Source organism: Cololabis saira, chromosome 11, assembly GCF_033807715.1.
Source record: "Cololabis saira isolate AMF1-May2022 chromosome 11, fColSai1.1, whole genome shotgun sequence".
Taxonomy (NCBI): domain Eukaryota; kingdom Metazoa; phylum Chordata; class Actinopteri; order Beloniformes; family Belonidae; genus Cololabis; species Cololabis saira.
Window position 1 is genome coordinate 299,001 of NC_084597.1, and position 15,000 is coordinate 314,000.

Here is a 15,000-nt window from a genome sequence, read left to right on the forward strand (position 1 = left end):
GTGTCTTGTTGATTTTTTTCCAAGTCTGTGTGGACACAAATATTGTTGTCTGACCACAGATAAATCCTCACAGACGACCTATCCTGTCCACACAGGATCCTGTGGTACTGTACTGTCTGTTGCACAATAAACATTATGATGCAATGGTCAAACACAGTCTTCAACAGGCTCTGTGGCGCAATGGATAGCGCATTGGACTCCTAGTTGAAAAGTTGCGATGTAATTCTAAAGGTTCTAGTTGAGCACTTGAGATGTAATTCAAAGGTTGTGGGTTCGAGTCCCACCAGAGTCGTCCTTTAGTAACTCCAGGGTTTGAAGACATGATAATCTCCATTCTGGTAGTTGTACCTCTTATCTAAAGGTTAGTTGACATTGCAGCATTTCACACAATAAACCCAGCCCAAAAGGGTGGATGTTACAATTGATAGCATGTTGCATGTCTAGTTGAGCATGAGATGGAGTTTAAAGGTTGTGTGTTCCAGTCCCACCCAACTAACAATTGTAGATTGCCAAATATTTAATCCCAGTCCGTTGATTTTTTTTTCCAAGTCTGTGTGGACACAAATATTGTGTCTGTCCACATAGAAATCCTCACAGACGGCCTATCCTGTCCACACAGGCACCTGTGGTCTCTGTACTGTCTGTTGCACAATAAACATTATGATGCAATGGTCAAACACAGTCTTCAACAGGCTCTGTGGCGCAATGGATAGCGCATTGGACTTCTAGTTGAGCACTTGAGATGTAATTCAAAGGTTGTGGGTTCGAGTCCCACCAGAGTCGTCCTTTAGTAACTCCAGGGTTTGAAGACATGATAATCTCCATTCTGTTAGTTGTACCTGTTATCTAAAGGTTAGTTGACATTTCAGCATTTCACACAATAAACCCAGCCCAAAAGGCTGGATGGTACAATTGATAGCATGTTGCATGTCTAGTTGAGCATGAGATGGAGTTTAAAGGTTGTGTGTTCCAGTCCCACCCAACTAACAATTGTAGATTGCCAAATATTTAATCCCAGTCCGTTGATTTTTTTTCCAAGTCTGTGTGGACACAAATATTGTGTCTGTCCACATAGAAATCCTCACAGACGGCCTATCCTGTCCACACAGGATCCTGTGGTACTGTACTGTCTGTTGCACAATAAACATTATGATGCAATGGTCAAACACAGTCTTCAACAGGCTCTGTGGCGCAATGGATAGCGCATTGGACTCCTAGTTGAAAAGTTGCGATGTAATTCTAAAGGTTCTAGTTGAGCACTTGAGATGTAATTCAAAGGTTGTGGGTTCGAGTCCCACCAGAGTCGTCCTTTAGTAACTCCAGGGTTTGAAGACATGATAATCTCCATTCTGGTAGTTGTACCTCTTATCTAAAGGTTAGTTGACATTGCAGCATTTCACACAATAAACCCAGCCCAAAAGGCTGGATGGTACAATTGATAGCATGTTGCATGTCTAGTTGAGCATGAGATGGAGTTTAAAGGTTGTGTGTTCCAGTCCCACCCAACTAACAATTGTAGATTGCCAAATATTTAATCCCAGTCCGTTGATTTTTTTTTCCAAGTCTGTGTGGACACAAATATTGTGTCTGTCCACATAGAAATCCTCACAGACGGCCTATCCTGTCCACACAGGCACCTGTGGTCTCTGTACTGTCTGTTGCACAATAAACATTATGATGCAATGGTCAAACACAGTCTTCAACAGGCTCTGTGGCGCAATGGATAGCACATTGGACTTCTAGTTGAGCACTTGAGATGTAATTCAAAGGTTGTGGGTTCGAGTCCCACCAGAGTCGTCCTTTAGTAACTCCAGGGTTTGAAGACATGATAATCTCCATTCTGTTAGTTGTACCTGTTATCTAAAGGTTAGTTGACATTGCAGCATTTCACACAATAAACCCAGCCCAAAAGGCTGGATGGTACAATTGATAGCATGTTGCATGTCTAGTTGAGCATGAGATGGAGTTTAAAGGTTGTGTGTTCCAGTCCCAACCAACTAACAATTGTATATTGCCAGATATTTGATCCCAGTCCGTTGATTTTTTTTTCCAAGTCTGTGTGGACACAAATATTGTGTCTGTCCACATAGAAATCCTCACAGACGGCCTATCCTGTCCACACAGGATCCTGTGGTACTGTACTGTCTGTTGCACAATAAACATTATGATGCAATGGTCAAACACAGTCTTCAACAGGCTCTGTGGCGCAATGGATAGCGCATTGGACTTCTAGTTGAGCACTTGAGATGTAATTCAAAGGTTGTGGGTTCGAGTCCCACCAGAGTCGTCCTTTAGTAACTCCAGGGTTTGAAGACATGATAATCTCCATTCTGGTAGTTGTACCTCTTATCTAAAGGTTAGTTGACATTGCAGCATTTCACACAATAAACCCAGCCCAAAAGGCTGGATGGTACAATTGATAGCATGTTGCATGTCTAGTTGAGCATGAGATGGAGTTTAAATGTTGTGTGTTCCAGTCCCACCCAACTAACAATTGTAGATTGCCAAATATTTGATCCCAGTCCGTTGATTTTTTTTTCCAAGTCTGTGTGGACACAAATATTGTGTCTGTCCACATAGAAATCCTCACAGACGGCCTATCCTGTCCACACAGGATCCTGTGGTACTGTACTGTCTGTTGCACAATAAACATTATGATGCAATGGTCAAACACAGTCTTCAACAGGCTCTGTGGCGCAATGGATAGCGCATTGGACTCCTAGTTGTAAAAGTTGCGATGTAATTCTAAAGGTTCTAGTTGAGCACTTGAGATGTAATTCAAAGGTTGTGGGTTCGAGTCCCACCAGAGTCGTCCTTTAGTAATTCCAGGGTTTGAAGACATGATAATCTCCATTCTGGTAGTTGTACCTCTTATCTAAAGGTTAGTTGACATTGCAGCATTTCACACAATAAACCTAGCCCAAAAGGCTGGATGGTACAATTGATAGCATGTTGCATGTCTAGTTGAGCATGAGATGGAGTTTAAAGGTTGTGTGTTCCAGTCCCACCCAACTAACAATTGTAGATTGCCAAATATTTAATCCCAGTCCGTTGATTTTTTTTCCAAGTCTGTGTGGACACAAATATTGTGTCTGTCCACATAGAAATCCTCACAGACGGCCTATCCTGTCCACACAGGCACCTGTGGTCTCTGTACTGTCTGTTGCACAATAAACATTATGATGCAATGGTCAAACACAGTCTTCAACAGGCTCTGTGGCGCAATGGATAGCGCATTGGACTCCTAGTTGAAAAGTTGCGATGTAATTCTAAAGGTTCTAGTTGAGCACTTGAGATGTAATTCAAAGGTTGTGGGCTCGAGTCCCACCAGAGTCGTCCTTTAGTAACTCCAGGGTTTGAAGACATGATAATCTCCATTCTGGTAGTTGTACCTCTTATCTAAAGGTTAGTTGACATTGCAGCATTTCACACAATAAACCCAGCCCAAAAGGGTGGATGTTACAATTGATAGCATGTTGCATGTCTAGTTGAGCATGAGATGGAGTTTAAAGGTTGTGTGTTCCAGTCCCACCCAACTAACAATTGTAGATTGCCAAATATTTAATCCCAGTCCGTTGATTTTTTTTTCCAAGTCTGTGTGGACACAAATATTGTGTCTGTCCACATAGAAATCCTCACAGACGGCCTATCCTGTCCACACAGGCACCTGTGGTCTCTGTACTGTCTGTTGCACAATAAACATTATGATGCAATGGTCAAACACAGTCTTCAACAGGCTCTGTGGCGCAATGGATAGCGCATTGGACTTCTAGTTGAGCACTTGAGATGTAATTCAAAGGTTGTGGGTTCGAGTCCCACCAGAGTCGTCCTTTAGTAACTCCAGGGTTTGAAGACATGATAATCTCCATTCTGGTAGTTGTACCTCTTATCTAAAGGTTAGTTGACATTGCAGCATTTCACACAATAAACCCAGCCCAAAAGGCTGGATGGTACAATTGATAGCATGTTGCATGTCTAGTTGAGCATGAGATGGAGTTTAAAGGTTGTGTGTTCCAGTCCCACCCAACTAACAATTGTAGATTGCCAAATATTTAATCCCAGTCCGTTGATTTTTTTTTCCAAGTCTGTGTGGACACAAATATTGTGTCTGTCCACATAGAAATCCTCACAGACGGCCTATCCTGTCCACACAGGCACCTGTGGTCTCTGTACTGTCTGTTGCACAATAAACATTATGATGCAATGGTCAAACACAGTCTTCAACAGGCTCTGTGGCGCAATGGATAGCGCATTGGACTCCTAGTTGAAAAGTTGCGATGTAATTCTAAAGGTTCTAGTTGAGCACTTGAGATGTAATTCAAAGGTTGTGGGTTCGAGTCCCACCAGAGTCGTCCTTTAGTAACTCCAGGGTTTGAAGACATGATAATCTCCATTCTGGTAGTTGTACCTCTTATCTAAAGGTTAGTTGACATTGCAGCATTTCACACAATAAACCCAGCCCAAAAGGCTGGATGGTACAATTGATAGCATGTTGCATGTCTAGTTGAGCATGAGATGGAGTTTAAAGGTTGTGTGTTCCAGTCCCACCCAACTAACAATTGTAGATTGCCAAATATTTAATCCCAGTCCGTTGATTTTTTTTTCCAAGTCTGTGTGGACACAAATATTGTGTCTGTCCACATAGAAATCCTCACAGACGGCCTATCCTGTCCACACAGGATCCTGTGGTACTGTACTGTCTGTTGCACAATAAACATTATGATGCAATGGTCAAACACAGTCTTCAACAGGCTCTGTGGCGCAATGGATAGCGCATTGGACTCCTAGTTGAAAAGTTGCGATGTAATTCTAAAGGTTCTAGTTGAGCACTTGAGATGTAATTCAAAGGTTGTGGGTTCGAGTCCCACCAGAGTCGTCCTTTAGTAACTCCAGGGTTTGAAGACATGATAATCTCCATTCTGGTAGTTGTACCTCTTATCTAAAGGTTAGTTGACATTGCAGCATTTCACACAATAAACCCAGCCCAAAAGGCTGGATGGTACAATTGATAGCATGTTGCATGTCTAGTTGAGCATGAGATGGAGTTTAAAGGTTGTGTGTTCCAGTCCCACCCAACTAACAATTGTAGATTGCCAAATATTTAATCCTAGTCCGTTGATTTTTTTTCCAAGTCTGTGTGGACACAAATATTGTGTCTGTCCACATAGAAATCCTCACAGACGGCCTATCCTGTCCACACAGGATCCTGTGGTACTGTACTGTCTGTTGCACAATAAACATTATGATGCAATGGTCAAACACAGTCTTCAACAGGCTCTGTGGCGCAATGGATAGCGCATTGGACTCCTAGTTGAAAAGTTGCGATGTAATTCTAAAGGTTCTAGTTGAGCACTTGAGATGTAATTCAAAGGTTGTGGGTTCGAGTCCCACCAGAGTCGTCCTTTAGTAACTCCAGGGTTTGAAGACATGATAATCTCCATTCTGGTAGTTGTACCTCTTATCTAAAGGTTAGTTGACATTGCAGCATTTCACACAATAAACCCAGCCCAAAAGGCTGGATGGTACAATTGATAGCATGTTGCATGTCTAGTTGAGCATGAGATGGAGTTTAAAGGTTGTGTGTTCCAGTCCCACCCAACTAACAATTGTAGATTGCCAAATATTTAATCCCAGTCCGTTGATTTTTTTTTCCAAGTCTGTGTGGACACAAATATTGTGTCTGTCCACATAGAAATCCTCACAGACGGCCTATCCTGTCCACACAGGCACCTGTGGTCTCTGTACTGTCTGTTGCACAATAAACATTATGATGCAATGGTCAAACACAGTCTTCAACAGGCTCTGTGGCGCAATGGATAGCGCATTGGACTCCTAGTTGAAAAGTTGCGATGTAATTCTAAAGGTTCTAGTTGAGCACTTGAGATGTAATTCAAAGGTTGTGGGTTCGAGTCCCACCAGAGTCGTCCTTTAGTAACTCCAGGGTTTGAAGACATGATAATCTCCATTCTGGTAGTTGTACCTCTTATCTAAAGGTTAGTTGACATTGCAGCATTTCACACAATAAACCCAGCCCAAAAGGCTGGATGGTACAATTGATAGCATGTTGCATGTCTAGTTGAGCATGAGATGGAGTTTAAAGGTTGTGTGTTCCAGTCCCACCCAACTAACAATTGTAGATTGCCAAATATTTAATCCCAGTCCATTGATTTTTTTTTCCAAGTCTGTGTGGACACAAATATTGTGTCTGTCCACATAGAAATCCTCACAGACGGCCTATCCTGTCCACACAGGCACCTGTGGTCTCTGTACTGTCTGTTGCACAATAAACATTATGATGCAATGGTCAAACACAGTCTTCAACAGGCTCTGTGGCGCAATGGATAGCGCATTGGACTCCTAGTTGAAAAGTTGCGATGTAATTCTAAAGGTTCTAGTTGAGCACTTGAGATGTAATTCAAAGGTTGTGGGTTCGAGTCCCACCAGAGTCGTCCTTTAGTAACTCCAGGGTTTGAAGACATGATAATCTCCATTCTGGTAGTTGTACCTCTTATCTAAAGGTTAGTTGACATTGCAGCATTTCACACAATAAACGCAGCCCAAAAGGCTGGATGGTACAATTGATAGCATGTTGCATGTCTAGTTGAGCATGAGATGGAGTTTAAAGGTTGTATGTTCCAGTCCCAACCAACTAACAATTGTAGATTGCCAAATATTTAATCCCAGTCCGTTAATTTTTTTCCAAGTCTGTGTGGACACAAATATTGTGTCTGTCCACATAGAAATCCTCACAGACGGCCTATCCTGTCCACACAGGAACCTGTGGTCTTGTACTGTCTGTTGCACAATAAACATTATGATGGAATGGTCAAACACAGTCTTCAACAGGCTCTGTGGCGCAATGGATAGCGCATTGCACTTCTAGTTGAGCACTTGAGATGTAATTCAAAGGTTGTGGGTTCGAGTCCCACCAGAGTCGTACTTTAGTAACTCCAGGGTTTGAAGACATGATAATCTCCATTCTGGTAGTTGTACCTGTTATCTAAAGGTTAGTTGACATTGCAGCATTTCACACAATAAACCCAGCCCAAAAGGCTGGATGGTACAATTGATAGCATGTTGCATGTCTAGTTGAGCATGAGATGGAGTTTAAAGGTTGTGTGTTCCAGTCCCAACCAACTAACAATTGTATATTGCCAGATATTTGATCCCAGTCCGTTGATTTTTTTTTCCAAGTCTGTGTGGACACAAATATTGTGTCTGTCCACATAGAAATCCTCACAGACGGCCTATCCTGTCCACACAGGATCCTGTGGTACTGTACTGTCTGTTGCACAATAAACATTATGATGCAATGGTCAAACACAGTCTTCAACAGGCTCTGTGGCGCAATGGATAGCGCATTGGACTTCTAGTTGAGCACTTGAGATGTAATTCAAAGGTTGTGGGTTCGAGTCCCACCAGAGTCGTCCTTTAGTAACTCCAGGGTTTGAAGACATGATAATCTCCATTCTGGTAGTTGTACCTCTTATCTAAAGGTTAGTTGACATTGCAGCATTTCACACAATAAACCCAGCCCAAAAGGCTGGATGGTACAATTGATAGCATGTTGCATGTCTAGTTGAGCATGAGATGGAGTTTAAAGGTTGTGTGTTCCAGTCCCACCCAACTAACAATTGTAGATTGCCAAATATTTAATCCCAGTCCGTTGATTTTTTTTTCCAAGTCTGTGTGGACACAAATATTGTGTCTGTCCACATAGAAATCCTCACAGACGGCCTATCCTGTCCACACAGGCACCTGTGGTCTCTGTACTGTCTGTTGCACAATAAACATTATGATGCAATGGTCAAACACAGTCTTCAACAGGCTCTGTGGCGCAATGGATAGCGCATTGGACTCCTAGTTGAAAAGTTGCGATGTAATTCTAAAGGTTCTAGTTGAGCACTTGAGATGTAATTCAAAGGTTGTGGGTTCGAGTCCCACCAGAGTCGTCCTTTAGTAACTCCAGGGTTTGAAGACATGATAATCTCCATTCTGGTAGTTGTACCTCTTATCTAAAGGTTAGTTGACATTGCAGCATTTCACACAATAAACCCAGCCCAAAAGGCTGGATGGTACAATTGATAGCATGTTGCATGTCTAGTTGAGCATGAGATGGAGTTTAAAGGTTGTGTGTTCCAGTCCCACCCAACTAACAATTGTAGATTGCCAAATATTTAATCCCAGTCCATTGATTTTTTTTTCCAAGTCTGTGTGGACACAAATATTGTGTCTGTCCACATAGAAATCCTCACAGACGGCCTATCCTGTCCACACAGGCACCTGTGGTCTCTGTACTGTCTGTTGCACAATAAACATTATGATGCAATGGTCAAACACAGTCTTCAACAGGCTCTGTGGCGCAATGGATAGCGCATTGGACTCCTAGTTGAAAAGTTGCGATGTAATTCTAAAGGTTCTAGTTGAGCACTTGAGATGTAATTCAAAGGTTGTGGGTTCGAGTCCCACCAGAGTCGTCCTTTAGTAACTCCAGGGTTTGAAGACATGATAATCTCCATTCTGGTAGTTGTACCTCTTATCTAAAGGTTAGTTGACATTGCAGCATTTCACACAATAAACGCAGCCCAAAAGGCTGGATGGTACAATTGATAGCATGTTGCATGTCTAGTTGAGCATGAGATGGAGTTTAAAGGTTGTATGTTCCAGTCCCAACCAACTAACAATTGTAGATTGCCAAATATTTAATCCCAGTCCGTTAATTTTTTTCCAAGTCTGTGTGGACACAAATATTGTGTCTGTCCACATAGAAATCCTCACAGACGGCCTATCCTGTCCACACAGGAACCTGTGGTCTTGTACTGTCTGTTGCACAATAAACATTATGATGGAATGGTCAAACACAGTCTTCAACAGGCTCTGTGGCGCAATGGATAGCGCATTGCACTTCTAGTTGAGCACTTGAGATGTAATTCAAAGGTTGTGGGTTCGAGTCCCACCAGAGTCGTACTTTAGTAACTCCAGGGTTTGAAGACATGATAATCTCCATTCTGGTAGTTGTACCTGTTATCTAAAGGTTAGTTGACATTGCAGCATTTCACACAATAAACCCAGCCCAAAAGGCTGGATGGTACAATTGATAGCATGTTGCATGTCTAGTTGAGCATGAGATGGAGTTTAAAGGTTGTGTGTTCCAGTCCCACCCAACTATCAATTGTAGATTGCCAAATATTTAATCCCAGTGTCTTGTTGATTTTTTTCCAAGTCTGTGTGGACACAAATATTGTTGTCTGACCACAGATAAATCCTCACAGACGACCTATCCTGTCCACACAGGATCCTGTGGTACTGTACTGTCTGTTGCACAATAAACATTATGATGCAATGGTCAAACACAGTCTTCAATAGGCTCTGTGGCGCAATGGATAGCGCATTGGACTCCTAGTTGAAAAGTTGCGATGTAATTCTAAAGGTTCTAGTTGAGCACTTGAGATGTAATTCAAAGGTTGTGGGTTCGAGTCCCACCAGAGTCGTCCTTTAGTAACTCCAGGGTTTGAAGACATGATAATCTCCATTCTGGTAGTTGTACATCTTATCTAAAGGTTAGTTGACATTGCAGCATTTCACATAATAAACCCAGCCCAAAAGGCTCGATGGTACAATTGATAGCATGTTGCATGTCTAGTTGAGCATGAGATGGAGTTTAAAGGTTGTGTGTTCCAGTCCCACCCAACTAACAATTGTAGATTGTCAAATATTTGATCCCAGTCCGTTGATTTTGGTTTCCAAGTCTGTGTGGACACAAATATTGTGTCTGTCCACATAGAAATCCTCACAAACGGCCTATCCTGTCCACACAGGATCCTGTGGTACTGTACTGTCTGTTGCACAATAAACATTATGATGCAATGGTCAAACACAGCCTTCAACAGGCTCTGTGGCGCAATGGATAGCGCATTGGACTTCTAGTTGAGCACTTGAGATGTAATTCAAAGGTTGTGGGTTCGAGTCCCACCAGAGTCGTCCTTTAGTAACTCCAGGGTTTGAAGACATGATAATCTCCATTCTGGTAGTTGTACCTCTTATCTAAAGGTTAGTTGACATTGCAGCATTTCACACAATAAACCCAGCCCAAAAGGCTGGATGGTACAATAATAGCATGTTGCATGTCTAGTTGAGCATGAGATGGAGTTTAAAGATTGTGTGTTCCAGTCCCACCCAACTATCAATTGTAGATTGCCAAATATTTAATCCCAGTGTCTTGTTGATTTTTTTCCAAGTCTGTGTGGACACAAATATTGTTGTCTGACCACAAATAAATCCTCACAGACGACCTATCCTGTCCACACAGGATCCTGTGGTACTGTACTGTCTGTTGCACAATAAACATTATGATGCAATGGTCAAACACAGTCTTCAACAGGCTCTGTGGCGCAATGGATAGCGCATTGGACTTCTAGTGGAGCACTTGAGATGTAATTCAAAGGTTGTGGGTTCGAATCCCACCAGAGTCGTCCTTTAGTAACTCCAGGGTTTGAAGACATGATAATCTCCATTCTGGTAGTTGTACCTCTTATCTAAAGGTTAGTTGACATTGCAGCATTTCACACAATAAACCCAGCCCAAAAGGCTGGATGGTACAATAATAGCATGTTGCATGTCTAGTTGAGCATGAGATGGAGTTTAAAGATTGTGTGTTCCAGTCCCACCCAACTATCAATTGTAGATTGCCAAATATTTAATCCCAGTGTCTTGTTGATTTTTTTCCAAGTCTGTGTGGACACAAATATTGTTGTCTGACCACAAATAAATCCTCACAGACGACCTATCCTGTCCACACAGGATCCTGTGGTACTGTACTGTCTGTTGAACAATAAACATTATGATGCAATGGTCAAACACAGTCTTCAACAGGCTCTGTGGCGCAATGGATAGCGCATTGGACTTCTAGTTGAGCACTTGAGATGTAATTCAAAGGTTGTGGTTTCGAGTCCCACCAGAGTCGTCCTTTAGTAACTCCAGGGTTTGAAGACATGATAATCTCCATTCTGGTAGTTGTACCTCTTATCTAAAGGTTAGTTGACATTGCAGCATTTCACACAATAAACCCAGCCCAAAAGGCTGGATGGTACAATTGATAGCATGTTGCATGTCTAGTTGAGCATGAGATGGAGTTTAAAGATTGTGTGTTCCAGTCCCACCCAATTATCAATTGTAGATTACCAAATATTTAATCCCAGTGTCTTGTTGATTTTTTTCCAAGTCTGTGTGGACACAAATATTGTGTCTGTCCACATAGAAATCCTCACAGACGGCCTATCCTGTCCACACAGGCACCTGTGGTCTCTGTACTGTCTGTTGCACAATAAACATTATGATGGAATGGTCAAACACAGTCTTCAACAGGCTCTGTGGCGCAATGGATAGCGCATTGGAATTCTGGTTGAGCACTTGAGATGTAATTCAAAGGTTGTGGGTTGGAGTCCCACCAGAGTCGTCCTTTAGTAACTCCAGGGTTTGAAGACATGATAATCTCCATTCTGGTAGTTGTACCTCTTATCTAAAGGTTAGTTGACATTGCAGCATTTCACACAATAAACCCAGCCCAAAAGGCTGGATGGTACAATTGATAGAATGTTGCATGTCTAGTTGAGCATGAGATGGAGTTTAAAGGTTTTGTGTTCCAGTCCCACCCAACTAACAATTGTAGATTGCCAAATATTTAATCCCAGTCCGTTGATTTTTTTTTCCAAGTCTGTGTGGACACAAATATTGTGTCTGTCCACATAGAAATCCTCACAGACGGCCTATCCTGTCCACACAGGATCCTGTGGTACTGTACCGTCTGTTGCACAATAAACATTATGATGCAATGGTCAAACACAGTCTTCAACAGGCTCTGTGGCGCAATGGATAGCGCATTGGACTCCTAGTTGAAAAGTTGCGATGTAATTCTAAAGGTTCTAGTTGAGCACTTGCGATGTAATTCAAAAGTTGTGGGTTCGAGTCCCACTAGAGTCGTCCTTTAGTAACTCCAGGGTTTGAAGACATGATAATCTCCATTCTGTTAGTTGTACCTCTTATCTAAAGGTTAGTTGACATTGCAGCATTTCACACAATAAACCCAGCCCAAAAGGCTGGATGGTACAATTGATAGCATGTTGCATGTCTAGTTGAGCATGAGATGGAGTTTAAAGGTTGTGTGTTCCAGTCCCAACCAACTAACAATTGTAGATTGCCAAATATTTGATCCCAGTCCGTGGATTTTTGTTTCCAAGTCTGTGTGGACACAAATATTGCGTCTGTCCACATAGAAATCCTCACAGACGGCCTATCCTGTCCACACAGGATCCTGTGGTACTGTACTGTCTGTTGCACAATAAACATTATGATGCAATGGTCAAACACAGTCTTCAACAGGCTCTGTGGCGCAATGGATAGCGCATTGGACTTCTAGTTGAGCACTTGAGATGTAATTCAAAGGTTGTGGGTTCGAGTCCCACCAGAGTCGTCCTTTAGTAACTCTAGGGTTTGAAGACATGATAATCTCCATTCTGGTAGTTGTACCTCTTATCTAAAGGTTAGTTGACATTGCAGCATTTCACACAATAAACCCAGCCCAAAAGGCTGGATGGTACAATTGATAGCATGTTGCATGTCTAGTTGAGCATGAGATGGAGTTTAAAGATTGTGTGTTCCAGTCCCACCCAATTATCAATTGTAGATTGCCAAATATTTAATCCCAGTGTCTTGTTGATTTTTTTCCAAGTCTGTGTGGACACAAATATTGTTGTCTGACCACAGATAAATCCTCACAGACGACCTATCCTGTCCAAACAGGATCCTGTGGCACTGTACTGTCTGTTGCACAATAAACATTATGATGGAATGGTCAAACACAGTCTTCAACAGGCTCTGTGGCGCAATGGATAGCGCATTGGACTTCTAGTTGAGCAATTGAGATGTAATTCAAAGGTTGTGTGTTCGAGTCCCACCAGAGTCGCCCTTTAGTAACTCCAGGGTTTGAAGACATGACAATCTCCATTCTGGTAGTTGTACCTCTTATCTAAAGGTTAGTTGACATTGCAGCATTTCACACAATAAACCCAGCCCAAAAGGCTGGATGGTACAATTGATAGCATGTTGCATGTCTAGTTGAGCATGAGATGGAGTTTAAAGGTTGTGTGTTCCAGTCCCACCCAGCTATCAATTGTAGATTGCCAAATATTTAATCCCAGTGTCTTGTTGATTTTTTTCCAAGTCTGTGTGGACACAAATATTGTTGTCTGACCACAGATAAATCCTCACAGACGACCTATCCTGTCCCCACAGGATCCTGTGGTACTGTACTGTCTGTTGCACAATAAACATTATGATGCAATGGTCAAACACAGTCTTCAACAGGCTCTGTGGTGCAATGGATAGCGCATTGGACTTCTAGTTGAGCACTTGAGATGTAATTCAAAGGTTGTGGGTTTGAGTCCCACCAGAGTTGTTCTTTAGTAACTCCAGGGTTTGAAGACATGATAATCTCTATTCTGGTAGTTGTACCTCTTATCTAAAGGTTAGTTGACATTGCAGCATTTCACACAATAAACCCAGCCCAAAAGGCTGGATGGTACAATTGATAGCATGTTGCATGTCTAGTTGAGCATGAGATGGAGTTTAAAGGTTGTGTGTTCCAGTCCCACCCAACTAACAATTGTAGATTGCCAAATATTTGATCCCAGTCCGTTGATTTTTTTTTCCAAGTCTGTGTGGACACAAATATTGTGTCTGTCCACATAGAAATCCTCACAGACGGCCTATCCTTTCCACACAGGATCCTGTGGTACTGTACCGTCTGTTGCACAATAAACATTATGATGCAATGGTCAAACACAGTCTTCAACAGGCTCTGTGGCGCAATGGATAGCGCATTGGACTCCTAGTTGAAAAGTTGCGATGTAATTCTAAAGGTTCTAGTTGAGCACTTGCGATGTAATTCAAAAGTTGTGGGTTCGAGTCCCACTAGAGTCGTCCTTTAGTAACTCCAGGGTTTGAAGACATGATAATCTCCATTCTGTTAGTTGTACCTCTTATCTAAAGGTTAGTTGACATTGCAGCATTTCACACAATAAACCCAGCCCAAAAGGCTGGATGGTACAATTGATAGCATGTTGCATGTCTAGTTGAGCATGAGATGGAGTTTAAAGGTTGTGTGTTCCAGTCCCAACCAACTAACAATTGTAGATTGCCAAATATTTGATCCCAGTCCGTGGATTTTTGTTTCCAAGTCTGTGTGGACACAAATATTGCGTCTGTCCACATAGAAATCCTCACAGACGGCCTATCCTGTCCACACAGGATCCTGTGGTACTGTACTGTCTGTTGCACAATAAACATTATGATGCAATGGTCAAACACAGTCTTCAACAGGCTCTGTGGCGCAATGGATAGCGCATTGGACTTCTAGTTGAGCACTTGAGATGTAATTCAAAGGTTGTGGGTTCGAGTCCCACCAGAGTCGTCCTTTAGTAACTCCAGGGTTTGAAGACATGATAATCTCCATTCTGGTAGTTGTACCTCTTATCTAAAGGTTAGTTGACATTGCAGCATTTCACACAATAAACCCAGCCCAAAAGGCTCGATGGTACAATTGATAGCATGTTGCATGTCTAGTTGAGCATGAGATGGAGTTTAAAGATTGTGTGTTCCAGTCCCACACAATTATCAATTGTAGATTGCCAAATATTTAATCCCAGTGTCTTGTTGATTTTTTTCCAAGTCTGTGTGGACACAAATATTGTTGTCTGACCACAGATAAATCCTCACAGACGACCTATCCTGTCCAAACAGGATCCTGTGGCACTGTACTGTCTGTTGCACAATAAACATTATGATGGAATGGTCAAACACAGTCTTCAACAGGCTCTGTGGCGCAATGGATAGCGCATTGGACTTCTAGTTGAGCAATTGAGATGTAATTCAAAGGTTGTGTGTTCGAGTCCCACCAGAGTCGCCCTTTAGTAACTCCAGGGTTTGAAGACATGACAATCTCCA

At 42.2% G+C, this 15,000-nt stretch overlaps 28 non-coding genes across 28 annotated transcripts; all 28 read left to right on the plus strand.

The window, feature by feature from the left end:
- The first annotated feature begins 166 nt into the window (after positions 1–166).
- Positions 167–292, plus strand: trnar-ccu (transfer RNA arginine (anticodon CCU)). The gene is made up of 2 exons: positions 167–203; positions 257–292. It is a non-coding gene; the product is annotated as a tRNA-Arg (tRNA).
- Positions 293–691: 399 nt separating this feature from the next.
- On the plus strand, positions 692–783 carry trnar-ucu (transfer RNA arginine (anticodon UCU)). Its single transcript is given in 2 exon segments — positions 692–728; positions 748–783. It is a non-coding gene; the product is annotated as a tRNA-Arg (tRNA).
- Positions 784–1,180: 397 nt separating this feature from the next.
- Positions 1,181–1,306, plus strand: trnar-ccu (transfer RNA arginine (anticodon CCU)). The gene is made up of 2 exons: positions 1,181–1,217; positions 1,271–1,306. It is a non-coding gene; the product is annotated as a tRNA-Arg (tRNA).
- A 399-nt stretch (positions 1,307–1,705) lies between these two features.
- Positions 1,706–1,797, plus strand: trnar-ucu (transfer RNA arginine (anticodon UCU)). The gene is given in 2 exon segments: positions 1,706–1,742; positions 1,762–1,797. It is a non-coding gene; the product is annotated as a tRNA-Arg (tRNA).
- Positions 1,798–2,195: 398 nt separating this feature from the next.
- trnar-ucu (transfer RNA arginine (anticodon UCU)) lies at positions 2,196–2,287 on the plus strand. The gene is given in 2 exon segments: positions 2,196–2,232; positions 2,252–2,287. It is a non-coding gene; the product is annotated as a tRNA-Arg (tRNA).
- A 398-nt stretch (positions 2,288–2,685) lies between these two features.
- trnar-ccu (transfer RNA arginine (anticodon CCU)) lies at positions 2,686–2,812 on the plus strand. Its single transcript has 2 exons — positions 2,686–2,722; positions 2,777–2,812. It is a non-coding gene; the product is annotated as a tRNA-Arg (tRNA).
- A 398-nt stretch (positions 2,813–3,210) lies between these two features.
- On the plus strand, positions 3,211–3,336 carry trnar-ccu (transfer RNA arginine (anticodon CCU)). Its single transcript has 2 exons — positions 3,211–3,247; positions 3,301–3,336. It is a non-coding gene; the product is annotated as a tRNA-Arg (tRNA).
- A 399-nt stretch (positions 3,337–3,735) lies between these two features.
- trnar-ucu (transfer RNA arginine (anticodon UCU)) lies at positions 3,736–3,827 on the plus strand. The gene is given in 2 exon segments: positions 3,736–3,772; positions 3,792–3,827. It is a non-coding gene; the product is annotated as a tRNA-Arg (tRNA).
- A 399-nt stretch (positions 3,828–4,226) lies between these two features.
- Positions 4,227–4,352, plus strand: trnar-ccu (transfer RNA arginine (anticodon CCU)). The gene is made up of 2 exons: positions 4,227–4,263; positions 4,317–4,352. It is a non-coding gene; the product is annotated as a tRNA-Arg (tRNA).
- Positions 4,353–4,750: 398 nt separating this feature from the next.
- Positions 4,751–4,876, plus strand: trnar-ccu (transfer RNA arginine (anticodon CCU)). The gene is made up of 2 exons: positions 4,751–4,787; positions 4,841–4,876. It is a non-coding gene; the product is annotated as a tRNA-Arg (tRNA).
- A 397-nt stretch (positions 4,877–5,273) lies between these two features.
- trnar-ccu (transfer RNA arginine (anticodon CCU)) lies at positions 5,274–5,399 on the plus strand. Its single transcript has 2 exons — positions 5,274–5,310; positions 5,364–5,399. It is a non-coding gene; the product is annotated as a tRNA-Arg (tRNA).
- A 399-nt stretch (positions 5,400–5,798) lies between these two features.
- trnar-ccu (transfer RNA arginine (anticodon CCU)) lies at positions 5,799–5,924 on the plus strand. Its single transcript has 2 exons — positions 5,799–5,835; positions 5,889–5,924. It is a non-coding gene; the product is annotated as a tRNA-Arg (tRNA).
- A 399-nt stretch (positions 5,925–6,323) lies between these two features.
- On the plus strand, positions 6,324–6,449 carry trnar-ccu (transfer RNA arginine (anticodon CCU)). Its single transcript has 2 exons — positions 6,324–6,360; positions 6,414–6,449. It is a non-coding gene; the product is annotated as a tRNA-Arg (tRNA).
- A 396-nt stretch (positions 6,450–6,845) lies between these two features.
- Positions 6,846–6,937, plus strand: trnar-ucu (transfer RNA arginine (anticodon UCU)). Its single transcript is given in 2 exon segments — positions 6,846–6,882; positions 6,902–6,937. It is a non-coding gene; the product is annotated as a tRNA-Arg (tRNA).
- A 398-nt stretch (positions 6,938–7,335) lies between these two features.
- trnar-ucu (transfer RNA arginine (anticodon UCU)) lies at positions 7,336–7,427 on the plus strand. Its single transcript is given in 2 exon segments — positions 7,336–7,372; positions 7,392–7,427. It is a non-coding gene; the product is annotated as a tRNA-Arg (tRNA).
- A 399-nt stretch (positions 7,428–7,826) lies between these two features.
- Positions 7,827–7,952, plus strand: trnar-ccu (transfer RNA arginine (anticodon CCU)). The gene is made up of 2 exons: positions 7,827–7,863; positions 7,917–7,952. It is a non-coding gene; the product is annotated as a tRNA-Arg (tRNA).
- Positions 7,953–8,351: 399 nt separating this feature from the next.
- trnar-ccu (transfer RNA arginine (anticodon CCU)) lies at positions 8,352–8,477 on the plus strand. The gene is made up of 2 exons: positions 8,352–8,388; positions 8,442–8,477. It is a non-coding gene; the product is annotated as a tRNA-Arg (tRNA).
- A 396-nt stretch (positions 8,478–8,873) lies between these two features.
- Positions 8,874–8,965, plus strand: trnar-ucu (transfer RNA arginine (anticodon UCU)). The gene is given in 2 exon segments: positions 8,874–8,910; positions 8,930–8,965. It is a non-coding gene; the product is annotated as a tRNA-Arg (tRNA).
- A 400-nt stretch (positions 8,966–9,365) lies between these two features.
- Positions 9,366–9,491, plus strand: trnar-ccu (transfer RNA arginine (anticodon CCU)). The gene is made up of 2 exons: positions 9,366–9,402; positions 9,456–9,491. It is a non-coding gene; the product is annotated as a tRNA-Arg (tRNA).
- A 398-nt stretch (positions 9,492–9,889) lies between these two features.
- Positions 9,890–9,981, plus strand: trnar-ucu (transfer RNA arginine (anticodon UCU)). The gene is given in 2 exon segments: positions 9,890–9,926; positions 9,946–9,981. It is a non-coding gene; the product is annotated as a tRNA-Arg (tRNA).
- Positions 9,982–10,380: 399 nt separating this feature from the next.
- trnar-ucu (transfer RNA arginine (anticodon UCU)) lies at positions 10,381–10,472 on the plus strand. Its single transcript is given in 2 exon segments — positions 10,381–10,417; positions 10,437–10,472. It is a non-coding gene; the product is annotated as a tRNA-Arg (tRNA).
- A 399-nt stretch (positions 10,473–10,871) lies between these two features.
- On the plus strand, positions 10,872–10,963 carry trnar-ucu (transfer RNA arginine (anticodon UCU)). The gene is given in 2 exon segments: positions 10,872–10,908; positions 10,928–10,963. It is a non-coding gene; the product is annotated as a tRNA-Arg (tRNA).
- Positions 10,964–11,853: 890 nt separating this feature from the next.
- Positions 11,854–11,979, plus strand: trnar-ccu (transfer RNA arginine (anticodon CCU)). Its single transcript has 2 exons — positions 11,854–11,890; positions 11,944–11,979. It is a non-coding gene; the product is annotated as a tRNA-Arg (tRNA).
- Positions 11,980–12,377: 398 nt separating this feature from the next.
- Positions 12,378–12,469, plus strand: trnar-ucu (transfer RNA arginine (anticodon UCU)). The gene is given in 2 exon segments: positions 12,378–12,414; positions 12,434–12,469. It is a non-coding gene; the product is annotated as a tRNA-Arg (tRNA).
- Positions 12,470–12,869: 400 nt separating this feature from the next.
- On the plus strand, positions 12,870–12,961 carry trnar-ucu (transfer RNA arginine (anticodon UCU)). The gene is given in 2 exon segments: positions 12,870–12,906; positions 12,926–12,961. It is a non-coding gene; the product is annotated as a tRNA-Arg (tRNA).
- Positions 12,962–13,851: 890 nt separating this feature from the next.
- Positions 13,852–13,977, plus strand: trnar-ccu (transfer RNA arginine (anticodon CCU)). The gene is made up of 2 exons: positions 13,852–13,888; positions 13,942–13,977. It is a non-coding gene; the product is annotated as a tRNA-Arg (tRNA).
- A 398-nt stretch (positions 13,978–14,375) lies between these two features.
- On the plus strand, positions 14,376–14,467 carry trnar-ucu (transfer RNA arginine (anticodon UCU)). Its single transcript is given in 2 exon segments — positions 14,376–14,412; positions 14,432–14,467. It is a non-coding gene; the product is annotated as a tRNA-Arg (tRNA).
- A 400-nt stretch (positions 14,468–14,867) lies between these two features.
- trnar-ucu (transfer RNA arginine (anticodon UCU)) lies at positions 14,868–14,959 on the plus strand. Its single transcript is given in 2 exon segments — positions 14,868–14,904; positions 14,924–14,959. It is a non-coding gene; the product is annotated as a tRNA-Arg (tRNA).
- The last annotated feature ends 41 nt before the right edge of the window (positions 14,960–15,000 follow it).